Source organism: Mastigoproctus giganteus, chromosome 1 (genome assembly GCF_048544385.1).
Source record: "Mastigoproctus giganteus isolate SK-2022 chromosome 1, ASM4854438v1, whole genome shotgun sequence".
Lineage (NCBI taxonomy): Eukaryota > Metazoa > Arthropoda > Arachnida > Uropygi > Thelyphonidae > Mastigoproctus > Mastigoproctus giganteus.
The window spans coordinates 207,814,046-207,838,599 of NC_143575.1; the positions used below are offsets into that span (position 1 = coordinate 207,814,046).

The 24,554-nt window shown below is 38.7% G+C and overlaps 1 protein-coding gene across 1 annotated transcript in view; it reads left to right on the forward strand.

Moving 5' to 3' along the window:
- LOC150091482 (tight junction protein ZO-3-like) overlaps positions 1 to 24,554 on the forward strand; it is a 549,427-nt gene that overhangs the window by 21,621 nt on the left and 503,252 nt on the right. The window lies entirely within an intron of this gene.

Sequence of the window (24,554 nt, forward strand, 5' to 3'; positions counted from 1 at the left end):
ACTTTGAATGGATTAAACTCAATGCTGATGGAATCCTTCTTGCTGGGAGGCATAAATTCAAACTGAGGACGGATGTTTGCAGAGTAGATGGGCGAAAATTTGCTTTCAGCTAGTTCAGGTGGTCCATTGTTGGAACCAACTCCCATCTGGTATTGTAGAGGTGGGTAGTTTGAATAAATTCAAGGAAGAACTAGACAAGCTGCTAGATCGGATGGACAGGTGATATGGGAAGTTTGGCTTTTTTTTGGTTGTTGTTGCTGTTTAAGCTTGCTTTCTTGCATCGTTATTTGTGTCATCATTTCCCAATACTACAGTAATACTAATACTAGACTACACCTTCGGGAATTCGTTGCCTTTATTTCGATTTTTCCATTATCTAGAAAGTTTTATTTTTAATCCATTTGATGCAGAAATAATGAGGCTAAATAAGAAATAGAGAGAGATTAAGAATGTAATTTTATTAACTGCACATAAAAAAAAAACAAACAAACATAAACATGTTGACGATCCAATGTTATATTCTGCCACTTTTGTACACATTTGCTTACGCCCCGTTCTATTTTCTTTATTATATCAAGTTTAGTCTGCGCAGTAGCACAGTGGTATTGTTACTGTCCTCCCCACACCGGATGGAAAAGACCCGTTTCGAATCCCGTCGATGACGCGAGGAACTTTTATGAGCTTTTTTTCACTGCGTGGCTGAGTTAGTCGGTCTAGCGGTCGGCGTAGATAGCAAGTGTTCCCCCCCCCCATAAACTGAAGTTTTTTTGTCCAACAAAACAGGCAAATCAACCAGAGAACACACGCAATTTACAGACAAAATACACATGGGTATATGAATTAACTTTCCGGGTGACCCTAATGAAATAGTTTGGATTATTTAAGTTTGTCACTAAGCTTTAATGTTATTATTATTATTATTATTATTAATATCCATATGATGCAAGGAAGCCTGAGGATTATGCTGCACCAGGAAAAAAAAAAAAAGTTCCTGAGTAACCCTGAGAGAGAGAGAGTCAAAAGTAGAAGGGAATCACCAAGAAAGAGAAGAATGATGATATCCAGCTCAGGACCCTGGGTGTGCCAAGCCCATACTCACCAGATGTGAGCCCCCGGGGTTAAATTGTTCGTCTTTTCTTCTCTGTATGAGGTTTAATAACTTTAGGAACCATAGTGAGGGGTTTTTAATTTTAAATAAATGTAAAACAGCGGTATAATCCGTGATATCAGTACAAAGTCAAAGTATTTTTTTGTAGTTTACTGTACAGAATTCACTTTGAAAATGGCGAACGTAAACAAATCACGTGATACAGTAATCACGTAATATCATAAATACAGTTTAACAGATCTCGCCCAGGGGGCCATGTGAAGGGGAGGTGTCTTGGATGCTACAACGTATCCAGGCCCGACAGAGAAGTGGGCCCAAAAGCATTTATGAGACGGTATAAAAAAAAAAGGTAAAGTGCAGCCATTATCAACCCACTGCAGGATGGAAGCCTCCTCAACAATTCATGCTGAAGGAAATGGACCATAATCTGCCACGCTGGTCCAGTGCGGGTTGGTAGATCGACCGTATTCAGCAGTCAGGGGCTTGAATCCCGGTCTACTCAAGGAGCGTGTGCTACTGCACTCCCGCTCCTGACCACTCGGCTACGGAGGCTCTATAACAAACGAAAGTTGTCCCAAAACCAGTTACCCTAGTCCCCAGATACTACTGCACACTCCTGGTCTGTCCAATAACTATTTTGGCTTTTTTGGATAAGCATTTTATAAAAATCTGTCTTTTTTATTTATTTTTTATCAATATGAATTCTTAGCACTGTAAAGCTGTTGTTGTTGTAGGATTTTAGACGCTTCAGCGACTAAAATCCATATTGCACTTATATATTTGTAAATTGCGTGTGTTCTGTGGTCGAATTGGCCGTTTTTTGGAGAAAAAACCATACTAACCTTGCGTGAGACTGACTAACTCAGCAACATTGCGAAAAAAAGTCCATAAAAATTCTTCGAGTTACTAAAGGGATTCGAACCCGGAGGTAGGACGGCGGTGTTTATATGCAATGCGCTGCCGAAGGGGTTAAGTTATTGTCACTGAATGTCAATGTTGTTTTACTGGTATTTTGTTTTATGGACTTCTTTGAGTACTTAAGTATGTAACCAAGAGAAAATCCCTGGCATTTCATTTAGTTCTTTCAACACCATAGTTAATTTATCAATTAGATAGGGAAGAAATTTATTTAGTGTAGTTTTCCATTCCGCTGTTTGTTATCTTGCTTTTTAACCTTAGAGAGCTCCATTTCCGTGTGTATTGGAAAGCGATGTACTTTAGCCAAACACTTTAACATCTTCACACGAAGCTGTTTCCTCATCCCATTCTCTGGTACACGCTAAAGTGCACTCTGGCGCCTTAACAAAGAGTAATGGTACATTAAAAGCTATCAAAGTGACATTGTTAACTTGTAACCAGTGGTCCGGACAGAGGCTAGAGACTTACAGGCACGTAATTGGAGTCTAATATATCATACTGTTGTTGCGCACTAATGGTAAAGTAAAACTTTGTTTGTTGAAAATATCCGATTAGTATACATTTACAGCGAATGAAACCAGCGAGAGTGGAACTAGATTAATAGCATCAAAATCTGCATAAAACTAGAAATAACCAAAATAAAAATAATATTAAATAAAATAAACGAAAAGAGGAATACGCCGGGGTGCTAATAAGTTCTCCTGGCCTATAATAGAAAGAACCAAGTTAATACAATTACTGTATATATATAGTGCACTCAACATATTAGCCTTTTAAATCCACACACATTCTACGACGATTCCAGCATACGTAAGCCTCTTAAATAGAAATCAAACGACTTCCCCCACGCCAGGCTCTTGTTGTTTGTATGACGTCATCATCATTTGATATAAATGTGTAACCTTTAAGTGTTTTTTGAGATTTGGGAATAGGCAGTAGTCCGAGGATGCAAGACCTGGTGAATATGTATGGCAATGAAGTTCCCAGACTGGTGCAATTAAAATAAAACGAAGTGAAGGATCTCAAAAATGGTTTTATTTTGGATCAAAGTAATCACCACCTGATTGAATGTACTTATTACACCGTTCTAAAAGTTTCTGAGACGAGTCAGCGAAGACGTCCAAAGAGATGATGTTCAGTTTGGCGGTTACGTCTTTCTGTATGTCGTCAACATCCTGAAACCTCTTTCCTCTGAGGCCAGTTTTCAACTTGGGAAAGAGGAATAAGTTCGCTGCTACAGATCAGGAGAGTAGGGTGGATGGTTTATCTGTACAATGCTGTATTTCGTCAGAAATGTCTTTACAACAAGTACAGAATCGAAATCGGCCTTACCCGGGAAATACGCTTCAATAGCACCTGTACGTAGAACGCAGCATTGACTCTCTTCCTTTCAGGTACAAATTGTGAATCACAACCTGTTTGTCGAAAACCATGATCAGCATTGCCTTGATCCTGCACTTCTGTAAACGAAACATTTTGGGCCTTAGTGTTGATTTGGGTCATACTGAGACATCCAACACTTATATCCAATAATAGTACAGTCGAGGAAATTAGAATTGTCTTGACAAGTCTGGATGAAGTTTATGCGTGATGACACTCTTCATTGCTGATCTGTGCTGCACAAATTTTGCACAGATCTTCCTTTCCCCCAAATCTTCACGCGGAATTTGACGAATCTTCATCTTATTCATGTCCAACTCATCAGCCATCATTCTGAGGGTCAAACAACGATCTCTTGTCATAATTTACCGAAGTTTTGCAACTCTGTACTGATTACTAGAGGTTATCGGATGTCCACTTCTTGTGTCATTGTGAACGTCCTCACATCCGTCTTTGAGCCTCTTATACCATTCAAACACACTGATACGACTTAACCTTTCATCACCACAAACAGTTTTTAACATTCAGTCTTTTCTGTTGCATATTTTTCCAGTTTTCAGCAAAAGTTGATATTCGTTCCTTACTCCTTTGCAAAATAGTAACATGGAACGTTAACGCCACTAATGAAACTGGTTGTTACTTTTAACCTATCAGCCTACTGGACAATCTCTGTACCAACGACTGTTGGAGTAAATTTGAACTGCAACATAGCACTTCTTTTTATTTTCAAACTCATCGAATATGATCGTAACAGAATCAGTCTGGGAACTTTATCGCCACACCTCGTATGATGAATGATGAAGAAGCCGAAAGCCAAATTCAACCAATTTGGTATGTGTTTGATATGCTGTGTGTGTGTGTGTGTGTGTGTGTGTGTGTGTGTGTGTGTGTGTGTGTGTGTGTGTGTGTGTGTGTGTGTGTGTGTGTGTGTGTGTGTGTGTGTGCGCGTGTGACAGAGTACTCTTCGGGTGAGCTTTCCCCTCCCTTTGACCTTTAAATTACTTCAGTTTGTCCAAAAGTGATGAATAATGCTCAACAATTATCGTTTTACCCTTTTCCAGTCAATGAACAAAATCCCATCCTTGTCCCAAAAGACAAAGACCATGACCTTCCCAGCAGACTTCTGAGCGCAGAACTTCTTTGTATATCGGGGAAGCTGCTGTACCTCCATTTTCTCGACTGTTCTTTGGTCTTCGGATCCTAATGAAACAACCATGTTTCCCCTATGGTCACAAGTCGCACCAAAAAGCATTGGCATCCTGCTCAAAATGGTGAAGAATGGCAGTTGAACACAGGGCGCACTGTCGTTTTTGATCAGCATTGAGACATTTGGCCAAAGCTTTCGCATGTCCAGAATATTATGAATAACATATCCAACATGCTTACAGTCTGAGCTATCCGTTTAGCAGAAATTCGTCTATCATACGGTATCGTGTTGTTTATGGCACTAACATTTTCAAGCACTGTCGCAGAAACTTCTTGCCCTCTGTACATCCTTCGTTATCAAAAAAAAAAAAAAAAAATATATATATATATATATATAGATGTATATATAATAATAAAACAAAAATAAATAAATAAAAAAAATAATAAAATAAAAAAAAATTGTAGCCCAGCTTTTGAGGATTACTTAGCATGAACACTGCCTCCCACTAACGTCACGAACATATTACTTTGGTGTTTTTGTTTTTCACTGTAGAAACAGGTATTTCTTAACGGCTGTTTTGCTGAAAGTAACCTTTTGGATTGACAGTCGTTTTTCAGCCTGTGAAAAAAAAGAAAAAAAAAAAAAATGGATATTAGCTTTTTATTTATTATTATTTTTTTGGCAAATGGACTGTTTAACATAAAAAGAGCTCTTTTTATGTTAAAATGCTCTTTCATAATATTACATCCATTTGTCAAAAAAAAAAAAAAAGTTAAAGAAAAATTCAATCTTAAGTATTGAATTCATAGCATTTATTCATAGCAGTTGTTATTTTGCTGGCCACATTACAATGGACGAGTTAGTTCTCAATGTAGGATGGAACATCATACGATAGTGAAAAAGAGGGTTACATAACTTACGTTGAAGTTTCGTATCAAACAAAACCACCACAACAGTTGCAGCAAAATCAGTGTGTCAGTATCATTGCGATTACCATACGTAAGGCTCGTCTGTGAGAACCATCGAGAAGGTTCCCATGGATGAGTTCCATCACACAAACCCATGATAACAAAAGTTAGTCTGCGGTGATTACAACGGAGCTGTGATCGCAGAAACCGAACATTTTAGAATGGAAACGCTTTCCCTGGAGAAGTGAATCATGATGTAAGCTGTTTTAATATGATACAATCTGGGTCTAATAGCCAGAAGGCTGCTTCCATACATATTGCGTCGTTGAATGTATTCCAAATGTGAAGAACAGTGCGGGGGCCCTAGCGGTTAGCACATTTGTTACGATCTTCCTTCCACAGTTAACAGTCTGTAGAAAAGGCTTGGATTCGAATCCCGCTCGATCGGAGGAACGTTTATTGGCTGTTTTCACAAAGTGATGAATTAGTTGGTTTTCTGGCAAGGTCTGCATGGTTTTATCTCCTGAAAATTGCTTCAGGATTTTCCAATTTTTCATCACCTTCCCAATTGTCATATCTACAGACTGACCGAAAAACATATTATATATGCACAATATACTGACGCTTCATATTCTTCGTTGCTTTGGCGCTTAACACACACACCTAAAATAACATCTTTAGAATCCTTGCTTTTGGGACATGTCATGTTGGAAAGTGTAAGGGTCACTTTCATTAAATTGCCACAATGTGGAACATAGAGAATTGTCAACGTAGGAAGCAGCATTCACGGTTCTGCACAGTGACCAGCAAGTACATTTAGTGCATACTATGAGTGAGATCCTCCAGACTGACACATCTTCCTCCCAACTTCATAGTGTAGACATACAACTCGGTAAGCATTCTCCAGGCATCTTCCATACCCAAACATCTCCATCACACTTGAAGAGCGCCTAGTGTACCTCTCTGCTCCACACAGGACTACATTTCATTGAATCACAGCTCACTGTTTAGGAAATCAGTAATCTACTGGGTTCAGTGTGATTTGTACAATGCCGAACGATGATGTGCATTTGTTTTTGTTATTAAAAGCCTGCGGGCTGCAGCCCCTCCGTGATAATTCATGACATGCAGCTCTGATGCGTATAGAAACGCACGTTTACCTGTGATCGCTTGAAGCCCCAAACTCAGACGCTCAACAGTCTGTTGGTGAGATGGACAATGAGCCGATTTTAGGGAATCGTCTCCTGTTAATTATTGTTTTGCACCTAACTAGTTATTTATTAGACTCAGTATCGCCTCAGGACTTTCATTTCTTCGCCATCCTGTCAATTGCAGACTTGGGAATGTTTAATTCTTGAGCAGTAGATGCATAGACAATTTTCCGTCATGAACTATCATTTCCCTTTGATACTCAGTTTTTTCAGCGCACTTATTGATTGGCGTTCAAGTTCGAAATGAATTCCAGGCTAATGCTAATCGCTACATTTATAGATCAAAGTAGTTGCGAATTTTGAAGTTACGTACAGTATTCTGCAATCAGAGGAGTGTCCTATAATCTTTTGGTAGGACAGCGTAAATTTAAGGGTGCAGATACTGTTATATGGGTAATTTCCCCGTAACTGAATCTGCTTATAATCTGACAGCCTTTTGAAGACTATTCGCAGTGGCGAAATTATCATATCGTCATGTTTGCCATCGTGGGAGTGGGGATCGAAATCGAACGGAGGCGACGGTTAGTGTTTTATGGTCACTGGAGAGGGAACTCATTTAAAAAATTCGGAAGGCCCTTAATTTATAGTCACATCTTTGGTTATTTAGCTGTCCAAATATGTACCAGAAAATCGTTTTACATTATACTGCCTCACTAAAGGCTTTTCACAGACGTGTAGGAGCAAAGAGATTGATCCTAAAGATGTCCTGGCTTTATGAAATCAAGGACAGCTTGAACAACTGTCTGTTCGCTGGGAATGAATTTATTAGAGCTACTCCCATGATAATTACCGCCCTGTAGAACTTTTGCTCTCGCTCTGTAGACTTTTGTACTGCGAAATAGGGTGTGGTTGCATTTTTTACATTGCCTTAAAACTCCGTTTAGGAAATCAGTAATCTACCAAGATAAAATAATTTTATTTACTTATATTCCCTGTTGATATCAAATATTTTACTTCCCTTCTCTTATAACACTTTGGTGGCTTAAAATCATGTTCTGATTTAAACAATCAAAAGTCGATTTGAATTATTGAAACCATTGAAGTCATCAAGTTACCAGTAGATGTCAGCACTGAAAGTATATAATATATTTTCCTTCCTAGATGTAAAATATATGTTTTTTGAAATTCACCATTTTATGATTGTGAAAGATATATTTAGAGTTACAGTATAATAAAATGAAATAAAGAGGCACGTGATTGTACTGCTAGTTGTGGTCGGTAAAATATGTTAACTTTTGTATCATTATTTATAGCCGAGGGAAGTGTTCATTTGGAGTAGGGCAAGTGGTCAGAGGCCCCACACTTCCAGCCTTGGGAAAATAGAACTGTTTACATTGCAGTTTGTGACCGCGTGTTACTCGTTCTAAACATCAGCGGTATCACATGACTAGACATTCTCTCACGTAGCGTTGAGAGATTCGGCCACGTACTTGTTTTCACACCGCATATCTTCTGAAGTAGCTGTCCAGGTTGAACTTCACACTTGTATAAAGGGAATGCTTCAAATTAGCTAAAACTGTTTTAAAACCTGGTGGTATAATCGAACGCTGTTTTTAACATGATAAAAGAAATTATCAAAATAAAAAATTGTATTAATACTAAAGAACTTCCGGTTGTTAAATTAAGTTTGTTATCGACCCAGACTTGATTATTGCATGATTATAGGAAATTATATTAATTTTTACGTTGACGTGAACTGCAGAATCATTTTGTGTTCTAGAAAGATGGCACGTGGCAAAACTGTGGCTAACTGATAATGACGTTGAACTGATTTTTTTAATTTTATATTGAAGAACAATTTATTGTTTTGAGTTTAATTATAATGTATTATCGATAACCAGCAGTAACCCAGGTAACATTGAATCGTGTGAAAAGCGAATTCAAACAATGAGGCTAAGATACTGCTTAAAAACTAACAAGGCATCAACCTTCAATCAGTGAAGATGATGGATGAACCCATGCAAGAGTAGTCTGTTTGATAGGTAACTCTTTACGCCACTGATCAGGGCCATGGTTTGCAGGCGGGTTGGTATTCGCTCATTATTATTATTGCACTTATATTATTTCTCCCCGATTGGGGGTTCCATCTCGTGACGGGTATTGCTACCAAGTACACAGGGTGGTTGTTATGTCTGGTGTTACTGTTGGTCGAGGAACTATGACTATCCTGCAGGTGTTCAGGATTGCGACTTTCTGAAGTTCCTTGTAGGTGTTCGCTGGGAGACCTATTGCTGCTAGGCTGTTATGTAGGGTCTTTGGCACCATGCCTGTGGTTGACACGATGTGGTTGACATGATTTTTCCCCCGTGGGTTTTCTGCAGGTTGCCAGTGTTGGGTACCACTGTGTCAATCGGATAGGTAGCCTTTTCCTTCTTGTCCACAAGGGTTATGCCCGGTCTGTTGTGTGGGACTGTCCTATCCGTTATTATGGCGCGGTCCCAGTACAGTTTGTGGGTTGGGGTCTCTAGTATTGCCCGGGGTTCGTACTTGTATTACGGTACACTTTCTTCGATCAACTGGTATTTCCTTGCTAGTTTCTGATGTATTATCCTGGCTACTTAGTCGTGTCTATGAGTTTACTCAGTCTGGGTGATCACCTTGCATCCTGAGGCGATGTGTTGGATCTTTTCTAAGGCCAGGTGGCATCGTCAACATGTGTCATCGAACACTCCGGGCTCTTTGGCGATGCATTTTCTATAGTTCTTGGTGTTGTTTACCTGGTCTTGGATGGCGTGTAAGAATCCTTCAGTCTCGGGGAAAAGCGTCCCGCTCGTGAGCCATGCATTAGAAGCAATTTTATCTATGTGATTTTGATGGAAATCATTGTAGTGTCTGTCATGGAGTGTCTTCTCTGCCCATCTTTCTAGCTTCGTTTGTGCCTCCTGGTTCGGAGGGGGGACTCCTCGCTTAGGTTGAGTGGGGTATACCGCTTGTCTATCTTCCTTCTGGCCTGGTGGAGTGCTGCTGTGTGTTTCTGGAAGTAATCCTTCAGGTTAACTATCGCTGTCTTCTTTTGCTCAATGAGGTCTATCAGGCCCCTTCCTCCTTCTTTCCGGGCAATTGTCAGTCTCTCCACGGCAGATTTCGGGTGGTGTTGGCGGCTCTTGGTCATCATTGTCTTTGTCTTTCTCATGATATCCTCCAGCTCGGTGTTAGTCCAATCTGTGACTCCAAAGGAGTATGTTAGCACGGGGACTGCATATGTGTTGATGGCTTTAACTGTGTTCCCTCCATTCAGCTTTGCTTTCAGCAGGCTTCTGAGTCTCTGATGGTATTTTTCGGTCAGGCAGGCCTTAATTTCCTTGTGCTGTAACTGCTGAGCCTGCATCATCCCCGAATATTTGTAGGCCTCTCCCTCTGCCAGGGCTTCGATCTCTTTACCAGTCTGCAGCTAGTAGTTTCGGTTGACTAATTTTCCCTGATGCAACCCGTGGGTCTTGCATTTCTCTAGACCAAATTCCATCCTAATATCATTGCTGAATTCTTCGGTGATCTGGAGTAGTTGCTGGAGGTGCTTCTCGGTTCCCGCTTAGAGTTTGATCTCATCCATGTACATCAGGTGGGTGAGGGTGTACGGGTTCTTCCTTCCTTTTTTGAGGTTATATCCGTACTTGCTGCTGTTGAGCATGGTGGATAGCGGGTTAAGTGTTAGAACCAAAATGGGCTCAGGGTATCTCCCTGAAAGATTACTCTCCCGATGGGGATTGGCCTAGTTGTGATGTTTTCGACCTTAATGGTGGTACTCCATTTCGCCATCGTTTCTCCTAGGAAGTTTGTCACTATCGGATTGACTTTGTAGACTTTCAGCGCCTCTATTAGCCAGCTATGAGGCACGAAGTCGAAGGCCTTGCGATAATCGATGTAAGTTGTGTACATGTTGCAGCGCTTCTTGTAGGCTTGCTCCATAACCGCGGCATCTATGGTTAATTGCTCCTTGCATCCTTTCTGCTGTTCGGCCATTATGTTCTGGCTCTCCAAGTGGTCTGATATGGTTATGCAGCTGGCCAAGATCGTGTACATTGTTGGAAGGCAGGTGATTGGTCTTTATTTCGCCGGGTTTCTTGTATCTTCGTCTTTAGGCTTCAGATACGTGATTCCTTGTTCCCTTATCTTTCGGGTGAACTGCTCTGCCAGGTGCTTGTGTGTGCAAGTGAGCTTCTTGTACCAATAGTTGTGAACGTTATCTGTTCCTGGAGTTCGCCAGTTGCGAGAGTTCTTGATCTGTTTTAGTTCTTCTTCCCCAATCTCCCACCCTCTCATTTCTTGTGCGTTCTAGTTCTATCCAGGGGACTTAGCTGTTATGTCTTACTTCCTTGCTCCATGTTTCCCCAGAACTCCTCAATCGTCTTCTCCGAGACTCCTGTAGACTCCTCTTTGGTCCCCATCGAAGATTCGGTTGTTTATTTTTCTCTGGGAACTCTCTTTGTATCGGCATAGTCTCTTGCTGAGTGCAAGGAGGTTCTGCTTCAATGTGTCCAAGTGCTCTCCAGTTCTCTGATTTTTTGTCTCATGTTTGCTGTGGATGCTGTCTGTCTTGTCTGTCTGCGCGGTAGCACAGTGGTATCGTCACCGTCCTCCACACACCGGGTGGAAAAGGCCTGGGTTCGAATCCCATCGATGACGCGAGGAACTTTAATGGGCTTTTTTCACCCCGTGGCTGAGTTAGTCGGTCTCAGGCCTAGATAGCAAGGTTTTTTACCCCAGAAACTGGAGTTTTTTCGTCCAGCAAAACAGGCAAATTGACCAGAAAACACACGCAATTTACAGACAAAATACATGTATGGGTATATATTAGAAATAATCGGTGGCCCTAATATAATAATTTGATTTGTGGACTCTGTCTCTGTTGAGGATGCCCTTCACTTTTCCAATTAATTTCTTACTCCTATTGCCCCGTTGGTACTAGGTCAATTATCCTATCTTGACTCTTAATTCTTCTATCTTCTGCTGAAGTCTTCTTTCCCAAGGTGGCGGTTCCTTCTGTTTTTGGTTCTTCTGCTGCTGGTCTCTCGTTTCTTGTTTCTCTTCCATTAATCCTCGTTGCTGCTACCACAGCACAATGCACGGCTGCGTGGATGGCCTCCAGTGTTGCACCATTGCTGTCGAGATAATGCAGTATTATTATTATTAGCTATATGGTGCAAGGAAGCCTGAGGCTTATGCTGCACCAGTCAAAAAAAAAAAAAAAAAAAAAACTGATTTACCCTGTGTGTGTGTGTGTGTGTGTGTGTGTGTGTGTGTGTGTGTGTGTGTGTGTGTGTGTGTGTGTGTGAGTGAGTGAGTGAGTGAGTGAGTGAGAGAGAGAGAGAGAGAGAGAGAGAGAGAGAGAGAGAGAGAGAGAGGAATCATCAAGAAAGAGAAGAATGATGATATCCAGCTCAGGACCCCGAGTGTGCCAAGCCCATACTCACCAGATGTGAGCTCCTGGGGTTCATTACAGGTAGGCAGTTGTTTTCTTTCGAAATTTTACTCTCTTGACAAGGGCATAAGATTTCTGCACCACAGCTGTATCCTAGTTAGCTTCGTGGTCAGTGGCAGCAAACTGAGGATGCAAACCCAATACTCCTGGGAAGTATCTACCAGTTCTTGGGTGCCACCAGTGGCACCTATATAAGTTCATGAAATCTTTTAATTTAAAAAATCTTCATTGCAGTTTCCTTGCATATTTCCCATTTATTTGTGACATGATTTTCTTTGTGACATTTATTTGTGACACAGTAAATACTCTCAATTTGGGATACAAAGTTACAAATACCGATGAAGTCAAGTTTTTCAATCTCTAGGTGTCATTTCTAAACGTTTCCTATGTAATTATAAAATTCTGGTACGATATGCCTCGTGGACGCTCATATCACATCAACAGATCAGTGACTTCCGATTTCGTGCTATGTTGTGGTGATCGTATTTTCCGAACTAATACATTTACTTTTTTTTTTTAATTTTGCCATTCATTGACTATTAATTTGCCATTCATTGAAGTTAGTAAAGAGATTTTTCCACTCGTATTTGTTTCAAGGACTCAGCTTGCGCAATAATGCTTTTTTAATCAAACATCTTTGGAAAGTCTGACTAACTCATTTGGATAATCAATAGAGAATTTGCAATTTTAATAGTCGAAGATAATTTTTCTGATTCAAATAATTGCTTACAGGTGAAAATGGTCTCTTGATCGCAGCGTTCACACCCGACAGAGAAGATGAATTCATCTTTTTTTGTATGCTTGAAATATCAACGTATCCGTGATGAAACTTGTTTCAGTACTATAGATGCATTTTCCCTTGTGCTGTTCGGCTAGTAGGTTCTCATTAAGGTCACAGAACTCATTAAAAAAAACAAAAAAAACTATCATCATAAAGTAGGAAAAGCACTTTCGAAATGATTACTGACTTCATTTTATTCTGTTATTGTTCGTTGAAATAGAGGAATTTCGGAATATTTCAGTAGCTTATGGAAAAACGGGACAGAATCCTAGAAATCAGGACTGCCTCGAAAAATTCGGGACGATTGGTCATGGTATGCATTGGCTAAAGTTCGTTTTTAAGAAATTTCTCTGCTCCCTTAACGCTTGGTGAAGACGTTTATTTATTTTTTTTTTTAAGTTTTAAATTCTTTAACTTAATTATGTATCATGAAATGTCAGTTTTTCTTAAGTTATCTTAGTTACTAAATGCAGATGCATTCAGAAGATTCCTCTAAGTTTTGTAATTCCCCACTCCGAAAAGTAAATAAATAAATAATAAAAATAAAATGGACGTGGGATCGGGTGAACGGGGAAGCCAAAGAATCAGGCTTCTTCTATTCACACCCACTTCTTCGGAAACTAGGCTTTTCATAATAGCAAATTGAAAGCTAGAAGATTGTCCGTCATCTTCACAGATGCATTGTATCATCTGCAAAGACTTCTATCGCAATTTTTTTTTCCAGATCACCTTAACAACAGTAGAAATACCCAGCTCTAAACTTGCACGTGTGCTTGACTTGTTTGCGCGCATTCGTAAGACGTTCTTGACTGCGCAAGAACGTCTTACGAATGCGGTCAGTGATTTTAGCAGGATTTAGCATAAATTTAGCATATACTGTGCTTTCTGTTGAATTATTCCTATCTTTAAACTGACTACCACATAACGTCATGCAGCAGAGTCCTGAGATGTGCGTACAATCCCCCGAAGCTGTTTGAACGGAATTAACTATACAGTACTGACTCCTGCACACTAGCTGATGCTGTTATCAACCAATGAAACTGGAAAAATTTAACTACTCGCGTAAACGCAAAAGTATTGTTCTTCACATTTTCTCTATGGGAGCATATAATGAGAAGTGAAATTATTCATTGTGCTTTAAGATTTCCAGTCTTTCAAGTATTATATTATCTATATAGGAGACAAAAGGGAAGCTATATTTATTTATATATCTTTAATATGTACGTATTTACCTCCACTGAACAACTTAATTGCACTTACAGAGGTGATTGTGATTAGTTTTAATCGGACGTTTGTGAGAGCTGTTACGCTACAGACTATTTCCTGGAGTGACATGGCGTTTAACAGCGTCTACGAGAGCCATACCCTAACTTTAAGAGTCATAGTTCTTCCGTGTCTCGCACGATCGTTTCCGGAGATAGTTCTAAGAAGTCTGGTCAACTCAACACAGCCCAGGTGCCACCATCAACAGCAACATTGACAGTTTCACTGTCTCTCCCTTCTGGATTATCCCTTTTCCCGATCTCAGATTCTGCCCCAGAAAAATACCCCAGCCTCCATTCTCCTCAGATCTTCTACCTAGTTACCCTTCCAATCACCTCTTCTCAAGTCCAGGGTTACTTCTACTGGCATCAGAAGGTTCAAAAGAATTCAAGATAGACTTTTCAGTCAACTAACAACTAGCAACCGCGAACCAAGCAGCGTCCATCGAATTCACGTGTGTGGCGCACGCAATATCATATTGTATCGTAGTCTATCCAACTCCAGGCAATAGCAACTGTTGACAGTATACAGCTCTCACAGACGTCCGGTATTGACCAATCACATTATTTCTCTACCTTTGCAGACGCCATAAAGTAGCTTGTTCTTGGAGGAGAATACTCCTGTGTAGTTTTTGTCAAGTCTAAAAAAAACCCTTCTAAAATCTACTGTTAACACAATAACATTACTGCTGAAACACAAGGTAATTTTCCTTCCTTTACTTACTTTTTTTCTTATTTGTACTTCCGGTGTTTACTGATGTTTATTATTTTATTTTATCATTGTTCAACTAGATACGTCAAAAAGTGCCAACTGCCGTTCAGTAAATTATTTTTAATTTACTGAATTATTTTTAATTTACGCAGAGCAGTTTTCTGTCTTTCATTCTTAGAATAAAAGAGAATTCACTGGAACACTTTAATCAGTTGGAAAGAGACCAACTCAAAAGTATCTGTTCTAATTGGACAATTTCTAATGGGTTAGGAGCAGTTATGATATTCGGTAGAAAATTATATGCAAATAACTTTACTACGGAAATGTATGTGTGTGGAACTTGCGTGAAGAAAGAAATTTGTGGTTTATAAGTTTTGAGTGGAAAATAAGAGGGAATAATACAGTTTTAAGTTATAATTGAACCTCTTAAATGTAGTACAGTATTATCAAAAATCCGGCACTTTTTAATTATTTCTCCTCGAGTGTAATCGATGTATTCTGTCTTACATGTTTCCAAGATTGTACGTCATCGTTAATATGTATTTGCAACATAAAATCCTTTTGCGAGACATTCATTTCTAGTTCATAGAAAATACAGTAGTATGTAATTAGTTTTTTTTTAAGACGATTAGATTGCTGAAATCATATTGTTCTGTTTATACCCCATATTAAAAAATATTGGACACTCAAAAGCCTTACCGGATTCGAACCCGCGACTTTTATTTCTTAGGCAAGCACATTTCTTATTGGATCAACCTGGACGCATGGGTTCGTATTTTGGCTTAATGGTTGCGGCTATTACCCTGTGTAGATTATACAGTGCTACTGTGCTATAATACAGTGCTACTGTATTATATAATTAAATTATTCAAATTTGATTTCCGACAATATTTTTAAATAATTTATTTAATTAGCAAAAATCGTTTTATTATGCAGGCGAAAGCTCTGTCGAATTTTTCTTCTTCCTTTCCCATTAAGTTTCTTGCTTGTTAGGTTAGGATAGAACACCCTCCCACCTTCCGTTTGCCGACTGTTCTCCAGTTCTTTACTATCTTTTCCCACTTCTCATTAACCATCCTTTTTTTTTTCTATTATATATCCATTGATTAATAGGTTTAATTTACGTTGTTTTCTGATTTCCTCATTTTTAACTTTATTTATTTTTTAAATTTTCCTTAGTGTTTTTATTTCTATGATTTCATTGATTCGTTTCGTATTTGCTGTTGTACATCATTCTCAACTATATATGTTATTATAGGTCTTACTATCGTTTTATATATTTTAACTTTAGCATCCTGATTTACGTTTGGAGTCTTCCAATTTATGTTATCTAACCCCTTTCAATGCTCGAACTCACATATTTAAAATTAAAATTCTCTCTGATACCTGACTGCCTTAAATTATGCTATCCATTTTCCCGAGCTTGCCGAGTGTAAAAAACACACATATACATACATAATGTGAATTATTCATGAATACTTATATTATAACAAAAAAAGAAACGAATTTTCAGAAATCCGTCATGTGCCATGTTCCGAGGATGCCGAATAAACTTGTAGTGACAAGTAATAATAATAATAAAAAATAAAAAAAAAACCCTTTAGTTGACAGACGGAAAAATGCAGTATTCTATAGGCTTCGGCGAAATTTTCTCATTTAGTAATAGAACATGGCATAAATAAAGATTCCAAGCCAAGAATTGGAAGGTGATGTGAAAGAACGAGTAGTCCTATGACAGGAGAACGGTGCAGGAGCGCCAGAATGAAAACACCATATAAAAAATTTAAGTCAGCAGCACTGTCTAAAACGATATTTATTATTATTAGCCATATGGTGCAAGGAAGCCTGAGGCTTATGCTGCACCAGCCAAAAAAAATTTGAGTTACCCTGTGTGTGTGTGTGTGTGTGTGTGTGAGAGAGAGAGAGAGAGAGAGAGAGAGAGAGAGAGAGAGAGAGAGAGAGAGAGAGAGAGAGAGAGAGAGAGAGAGAGAGAGAGAGAGAGAAGTAGAAGGAAATCACCAAGAAAGAGAAGAATGATGATATCCAGCTGAGGACCCTGGGTGTGCCAAGCCCATACTCACCAGATGTGAGCCCCTGGGGTCAAATATGATTATAGAAGATAGAAAGAATTGATTGCGTGACAGATTCGTCCTTATGAATGATATGTATTGCTATTGACAAGGTTTATGAATTATTAGTGTTACATTAGATCAGTGGTTTTCAACGTTTTTTTTTTTATAATGACGGTACTCCTACTCAATTTTCTTCCTGTTAGAACCGATTCTTTATGCTATGCGCGCGCGCGCGCGCACACACACACACACACACACACACACTGGTGTTCAAAGAAAGGGCATCACCCTTTAAAATTGTAATTGTCGTCCGAATAACGTAAGTATTATTATTATTATTATTAGCAGCTATATGGTGCAAGGAAGCTGAGAGAGAGAGAGAGAGAGAGAGAGAGAGAGAGAGAGAGAGAGAGAGAGAGAGAGATGAATCACCAAGAAAGAGAAGAATGATGATATCCAGCTCAGGACCCTGGGTGTGCCAAGCCCACACTCACCAGATGAGAGCCCCTGGGGTTATATGGCAATATTTTTTACAGATTGCATCAGGTAAGATTGACACGCGCGTAGGTGATGACGTAATACTGCATCAACTGTTACTTTCAGTTATATAAGCACGCTCTGCAAGAGATGCAGTCATTCCTTGCTTGTGTCAGGATGGCCAGTTACGTGCAGTTGACGCCACGAAGAAAGAGTTTCTATTGTTGCTTTACGTGAGGAACGATGTTAAGATGCCGCGGCACCCCAGTTGAAAACCACTGTAATATATAGTTGTTGTTCATTACAGGTTTATGAATAATAGATACAATATTGTGTAGTGCAGTAAGAACTTAAAAAGAAAGAAAGAAAAAAGAGGAAGAAAGAAAAGGCATGGGGATAATTGTGCAGTCAGATATGAAGTTTTCTGACCGGTGCAGACAGGCTGCCAAGACAGCTCATGGGATTTTGTCAATGATATACAGGAATTTTGCTAGCAGGTATAAGGGGGTGATTATCCCATTGAATAAGGCAATGATGAGGCCACATCTTGAGTACTTACAAGTTTGGAAGCTGCAATTTAGGAAGGATGCTGGAACAAGTATAGAGAAGGGCAACGAGATTGGTGAGGGGAACAAAGGGATGCTCTTAGAAACGGCGCTAGTGTTTGTGGCGCTTGAGGCAAGACCTTGCCACGGCGCCTAATTCTTATCGTATCTTAACACGCATATACTGTATATATGCAGTAGCGCATCTAACAGCGCCTATTTTAGGCAAGTGAGGCACGCCACAGGCGTCGGGCCTGGGTGCTCTTACCAAGGAAGGCTTCAGTTGCAGCTTCTGGAGGCTAGGCATCTGAGAAGTGATTTGATTGAGGTGCCTAAAGCTTTGAATGGATTGAGCAAACTCAATGCTGATGGGATTCTACCTCTTGCTCAGACCACACACACACACACACATGAGGGGCCACAAATTCAAATTGAGGAAGGACGGTTGTAGAATAGATGTGCGAAAGTTTGTTCCAGCGGATTGCTGGAACAAACTTCCGTCTGTTGTTGTTGTGGAAGTTGATAGCTTAAATAAATTCAAGGAAGAACTGGACAAACTTGGAGGGAATGAATAGGTGAAATGGGAGATTTCCGGTTTTTTTTTTTTTTTTTTTTTTTGGCTGATGCTGTAAGCTTGCTTCCTTGCATCGTTAGCCGCTGCTAATGCCAATTAGTTGTGTAAGTTTAGTATGAGTTGATCACATTTATTTAGAAGGCATTCTGTTAGAACAGTGTTTCTCAATAATTTTTCAGATACAGACCACTTTTATACTTGAAGTGGAAACCGCGGACTACAAAAAATATTAAACTGTATGTGCAAATACATATATTAATGCTGCACCATAGCGCTGAACCCTTTTTCCTTTTTTTTCCCATCAAGTGGCGGTAGTATAGCGATTATAACATCTTCCCACAAAAGGTTTGGGTTCGAATCCCATCAATGATACGAGGAACTTTTATGGGTTTTTTTTTCACTTTAGCTGAGTTAGTCAGGCGAGAATAGAAAGATTTTTTTTTTTCTCCTCAGTCCTCTTTTTTATCTTTTTTTTCCCTAACAAAACAGAAAAGCTGACCAAGAACACGCTCAGGTTAGGTGTTTAATTTCACGTAAACAGGTAATTCATGGACTTCAGTGTATTCTCCTGGGTAACCCTAATGTGATTTTTTTAAAGGTGTACCTGTTTTTTTTCATCATTGTTTTTATCAACGATCCCATTAATTAATGGTAAAGCTCTGTTTTATTGTCAATCCCCGGAACACCGGTTGGGAAACACTGCTATGGGAGCACTGGATTAGCAAGATTTGGCAAATGTTAATACAGTTAAAGGGATCGAATTGTAATGATATGCCACTTCAGTGTTCTTTCCAGAAAATTTTGCCAGCCGAGTAGCACAATGAAGTAGCCGGGTGGGGAAGTGTAATACTTCGCAATATTAGAAAATTTTCTGTTATTTATAAATGTGACTTCAGAGCAAAAATTAATTGCATAATTTAACTTTATATGTTCCTGTTGCATTGATCTCGATCGCATAGTATGTTCGAATTAATATTGATCGAGATCAGTGAGCAGTACCATATGGTACCGCCAGAATCGCTTAAATTTTAGCCTGGCGGTCAGTTAATGGGCATCTATTGAACATGTGGTGTTTAATTTCATGAATATCTTCAGAAAATATTTCTGAAGATATTCATTAAATTAAGTTAGCCATATACTGGAATGTGTATCTGTTCGATATCTGTGGCATTTATTTATTATTATTATTATTTTTTTATGAAGTGCATTTAGTAGCCAACGGTGTCTGGCTGTATTGAGATTGTACGTAAATAGTGGAGTGTTAGATAGCACACAAAGCAAAAAATCTTACGTTTTTTCACCGAAAGACGCTATTCCGGTCACTGGAAACCTAACCGTAGATTTGTCTAGCTGTTACCCACATCGCCATTGACAGAACAACTTTGAAAAATGTGTTACTCGCATTAGTGTGTGTAAAAATTGACTTAAGAAACAGGTTTTTCAACTTTAATATTGTTATTACACTCTTTATCGCTAAAATCTTCACCACTTTGCCATAACGTTAGAAGTGGGCAGAAAGTCTGGTAATTCAGGTGATTGTCAGTACAATAACCCTAATGTTATTGTAAATTGATCACGTCTCATTTTATAATACAGTGTACTAATAAATAGCGAATTATTATTATTTTATTTTTTTTGTATTTTCACTATGCATATCTATCGAAAATTCGCATTTTCGAAATTGCAAAAATCTCACTTGTTTATCGAAACAATCCATTTTCGAACTTTCATTGCACTATCAGTTATTGTCATTGTAATATATGTGCAAATGTTTTAAGTTCTTATCGTACAGTTAATTTTGCAATTTTTATCCATCTTTCGAATTTAAAATAGAGAAAATAAGACTTTTTGTTTTTTAAAACAAAAAATCTTATTTTTCTCTATTTTATCAGGGCGCATCAGGCAGACCTCATAGTCGGTAGAATACATATTTTAAAACTGTTCACTCTTATCCAGACATGACAAAGATACGTCATCGACTAAAGTTCTCATTGGTTAATTGCCGGAGTACCACAGTATTGTGTAGCAGCTGACCAATGTGAGCTTTAGTCAATGACGTGTACGAGGAGTGATCGGGGACTAAACTTATTATTCGAGTAATGATGAAGCTGTTTGGATGGATCACTTCCGAAGTAGCACCCTTGACATTGTATGCACATTCCAACGCGTCTGAAAGCATTCATGATAAGCTACTTTTGGAATTGCTGATCAAATCTGTCTTTTCAAGGGGACATTTAGCTTGAGAAACACTAACAAATAAATATATATATAAATTAGTTTCCTTAACCCCAGACAAATCCATTTGCAGTTCTTATGTTCGAAGTCCTCATTACCGAAAGTTTTTCTCCTGCCATCAGTTTTTATTTTTATAGAATTTTTTCCAATGGCCATTTTCCGTTATTGAAACAAAATACCAGTGTTAATTTACTAAAGTGATTTTTATATAATCTTCGTTGATATATTTGAGTGCCTTTCAAAGGGAAAGGTAATTATTTTTATAAAGATCATTTTTGAAATAAGATACTGATAAGTAATAAAAGAAAGATAATATTAGATGATTAAATAGTAATTGTGAAAGATTATTTTTGATTACTTTATTAAATTGCCTTTTTTTTTTTCTTTTCGTTTCGCAATTGAATTCCCGATTCAGAAATAGAATCGGGAATTCAATTGTGTAAAATGATTGAGGTATATTTTTAGTTAACGAAAGCTATTTCTTGTGAATTTTATTTTCAGAATATTCTCTCTCTCATATCACTATTTTTTAGTAAAATGGCTTCAAATGAATATGTTGTTATGATCGGTTCATAGTGAAGTATCATTTTTCCCTTTTATTATGAAGAATAGAAGACTTAAGTACATGGGGCAGAACATTATTATAGAGTTCTAAGATATGACAGCAGCAGCGACACTGTCTCCATATCATGCAATCCTTTGGGGGGACTGTTATATAAACCCACAGATATTCGACTTCATAGAATTTGAGTACTGACAGAAATCAGCGTCATCCAGTCTCTTTGAATGATCGTGTTCATTGCTGGAACAGACTTCCATCTGTTGTGGAAGTTGATAGCCTTAAATAAAGTTAAGGCTGAACTGGACAAACATTTGGAGTGACTGGATGGAAATGGGAAGTTTTTTTTTTTTTTTTTTTGGCTGATGCTGTATAAGCTTTCTTTCTTGCATCATATGCCTCAACTAATACTAATATCTCACATCCATTCAATAAATACTGTATTCACCGCCGTGCATAAAGTATATATAGCATAATAGTATAAAGGTCGTTCAAATGAAACATAATCTTGTAAATAAATAGTTGGAATGTGCACAGAACGAATAGCTGCTCCAGAAGAACTGAATAGGACCGGTGTGTAAGTATAGACAGATAGCGTGAGGCAGAAGTGTCTGCTGTAGTTTGCCTTCTGTGAACAGTGTGGATTGTCCAAATGCGCGCAGATGCACGGTTTGACTGCAAAGAAGGCAAACTACCAGGGAATATTTATTGCTGTACAGCAGCTATGAACAAGGTGAATGGTTTGAAATATGTCATAGTGTTCCAGCGCTGTAAGAAGTTCATACAGTATGGCATTATTCACGATTTTCCATGTGCAAGGCTATTCATGAAACAACTGTACCAGATGGATGTAGCTGGTTGGATCACGTTTCTAATTGCGTCAATAATGCCCATTCCCACAACGTGGGAAGCTTTGTTTTGGTGGTAGAATGAGCGACGAACAGTGCAAGTTGTGGATTAGCAAAAAAAAAAAAGAAAAAAACGAGAAGAAAAAAGAAAAATGTTCGCTCTCCTCTATCCATGAGGTGAGCGAACATTTTTTAGATTAAAACATTGCGGGCGATGACTTTTGGAGCCTCTACTACAACCTGGAGAGACAATGCACGAGTTAACAATAGATGAAAACATCCCAACACCCTCCCCCTCAATACTCAATATACACATCAAAAAACATTCACTCCATACCCCACTACAGGGAAGTGGATGTTAAATTTCTTTTTTGATCAATACGAACCACTGGCGATAGTTTAGCTTACCATTGACATTAGAGTTAATTCCCAGCATATAGCAAAATAATGAAGGTTATAGCAAGCCATAGAGGCAAAATGGCTAGGAAGCTTAATATGTGGCATAGGGTTGTTCCACGATAAAACAACAAATTTTACTCATCTTTGATATTCAGGGTCGGCTGTAGTCCTTGCGTTAGAGGGAACTCGGAGAGGGGGCCGCAAGCTCATTAATTTTTGTTGGAGAATATCCGAGCTCCATGTTAAAAAAAATAGTATGATAAAATTTTAGAATAGAATAGAATCTTTAATTGCAGCAATGATAGACATACAATTAGTCCCGTCACGGCAAGGTGGTGCCAGGGGTTGGGATAACCCTTAGCTGGAATTCTTCTCGAGCGAGCCTCTTGTTAAATTGGCAGCACACCCCCGGCTGTAGCGGGCAAGTGCTGCAACATCTAGCCTGAAGCCTTGATCAGTCATCCGGCAACTATCATATCTTTGGTCCCTTGAAGAAAAAGTGCTCAAGGGTTTTCATTCGGACTGTGAGGTGAAGGAGACCGTCACATATTGGTTTCTTCAGAAGTTGGTGCAATTGTACACGATGTGCCTTGCCAATGAGATGATGGGACTGATATCTGAACACCGCTAAGACTTACTTTTAACCAGATGCGTCTTTGAGTTGTTCATTCCGAAAGTCTGTTTTTCATTTGACCGATCCATATATTTTAGCCAACTCATCCTTTGGCGGATTCGAATGATGATCTGAAGCCCTCATGGTTAGTACAGTGGATAGTTTCGTTTTTTTTAATACTGTATGGAAAAAGTTCTGTTTCGATTCGTATCGTCTTGCCAATATTTGCCGTAGGGAGGAGAGGAACTTTTATGTGTTTTTTCCGCACTGTGACCGAATTATAATTAGATGGTTTTAACCCCCTCCAGAAACTTGGATTTTACATCCTGCTAAACAGGAATCCCGACAACTGAATACATGTTTATAGACACTATTCAAATAATTCTAAAGAGCCAAACTTAGCGCAAATCTGCGATAAGAAAGAGAGAGAGAAAGAAAAAAAAAAAAAAAAAATATATATATATATGCAGCAAATAGCTGAAATATTGCGCAATTAACTGCGCAATTAACTAAAAGGATAATTCTTTTATAACTTTTGTGATAGCTTTTTACACTGCGGCGATTTTCTCCATATGAAATTTTGTGATACTTTAAAAATTGTGGAAGAATGGGGCTACTCGAATCTTGAGCAAAATTTACATACCGTAATAACGATATTCGTAATGATTTTCTTTTTTACTATTAAGATTAAAATTCTCTTCTAGCGTTGTCCTTTCAAAATAAAGTGTAATACAATTAAGGTTATAATTGCCTATTAACTAACCGGAACTGTTTTTATTATCCATAGACGACCTTGATATTAGATACGTCCTCACCCCTGTCTCTACAGTTATGAGTTTAGCGAGTTCTGATAAATGGATAGAAAAAACTGATTCTTTTGGACTATTTCGTTTGATTGATCTCTCCTGTTTTTCTTTCCAGCTTTTCAAATATGCACTGCAAGTATTAATTACATTACGTTGGGCGCTTCTGAAGACATATTGGCTACAGTGAGCATGTTACTGAAATAAATCGACCATGGTGCTGTTTTCGCAATCAGTGTTTAACGAATCTGTGATGCAATTTTTATGTTTCTCTTTAATTAGTGAAAATTACTTTGCTGCTCGCTTGAGTGATAAACATTTTTTTAACAGTTCACCGTTCAGTATGCTATGCATGTCGGCACTGTACCGTATCTAAAGTTACATTCAACATTCGTTCCTTGAACACATGGCGAATCCCTGCATATTACATGATAATCAATTAATGCATTCTTTCACTTCACCATTGGTAGATTATGTTAAGTTTCGACATTGTTGACACATCGGGACCATAAGGGTTATACGTCGGCACTACTGCCCGTGTCACGTGACTTAAGTACGCTTGGCATCCATTACGCAGCTAAGC